The following is a 1,303-nucleotide window of genomic DNA, read 5'->3' as shown; positions in this document are numbered from 1 at the left end:
ATAGACTGCTGCATAATTTAAATGAAACCTATGTATATAACTTTCAAAACTTCTTTTTCAAGAAAGTAAGAGGCAAGTATCACTTCAAATTGGAGCATTGAGAATGTCCAATTATTTTCTTCCCTTCCAATAAATTGTACTTTGAATCACTGTATAAAGCAAAGATAACTATTTTGCTGTATTCCAAGGATCTAATTTGAAACTAGATGCTTGCCAGTTCATTATTTGTGTGCACAGTCAAACACTGAATGACAATGTTTCCTACTAATATTTTTAGTGGCGTAAGTTCTTGCATCATTGCATCAAGTGGGGGTCAGGCTAGGAGTCCAGAAGCATATGTAGGGAACCAAATCATTTTGCTAATGAAGATCCAGAACCCTCCATCGTGCTGCAAGGATGTCATTCTTTTTGTAATACAGTTGCTTTGTAAGCAGCTTCCTCATGTTTATGGGTGTGACAAAAGCTAAATGTTTCTGCCTTTGATTATAACTAAAAACATTCCAATAAACCTATTTTTCACTATAAAAAAAAAAAAATGACACCAAGGCATGTAATAGTCAAGATTCCAGAAACTCAACATAAGAGTACAATATTCAAATATTTAGAGAAAAGAAGGAAATCACCTATGAAGGAAAGGCCATGAAAGTCACAAGAGTCTTTTCAACTCAGACCTTCAGTCAAGTAGAACTTAGAGTGAAGGATTGCAAGCCCTAAAAGAAAACAATCTCCAGCCCAGATTGATGTACCCCACAAAACTATCTTTCAAAATTGATGGAGAAATAAGAAACTTCCATGACAAAGAACATCTGAAGAAATTCATAAACACCAAACCAGCACTCCAAATTTTCTCCAGTACTTTCTAGAAAGAGATAACAAAGACCGCAACTCCATGAATACCAACAGAATGAATCCAATAGGCAACGCAAGCAACTGAACAGATGGGGGAAGATGAGAACTAACAACAGGAAAATAGCATGACAAGAATAAGTCAACATGGATCAGTTATAACTATCAATATAAATAGTCTCAGTTCACCAATCAAAAGAAACAAGGCTAGGCATGGGGCTGCACATGATTACATCTGTAATCCCAGCACTCGGGAATTGGGATACGAGGATCTTTGCAAGTTCAAGACCAACCTGGGCCACAAAGTGAGCTCAGAGCCAGCCTGAACTACATAGTGAGATCTTGTCCCAAAATGATGAAGCAAAGCAAAGAGAAGAGAAGAGCAGCTTTTACACTGGGAGCCTTGCGTGAGCTCTTCTGTGCTACGAGCAACGGCGTCGTTTTGCAGAGGTGTATC

The sequence above is a fragment of the Octodon degus genome, unplaced genomic scaffold (genome assembly GCF_000260255.1).
Source record: "Octodon degus isolate 3935 unplaced genomic scaffold, OctDeg1.0 scaffold00035, whole genome shotgun sequence".
Classification (NCBI taxonomy): Eukaryota; Metazoa; Chordata; class Mammalia; order Rodentia; family Octodontidae; genus Octodon; species Octodon degus.
Note: the sequence above shows the minus strand (reverse complement) of the source record.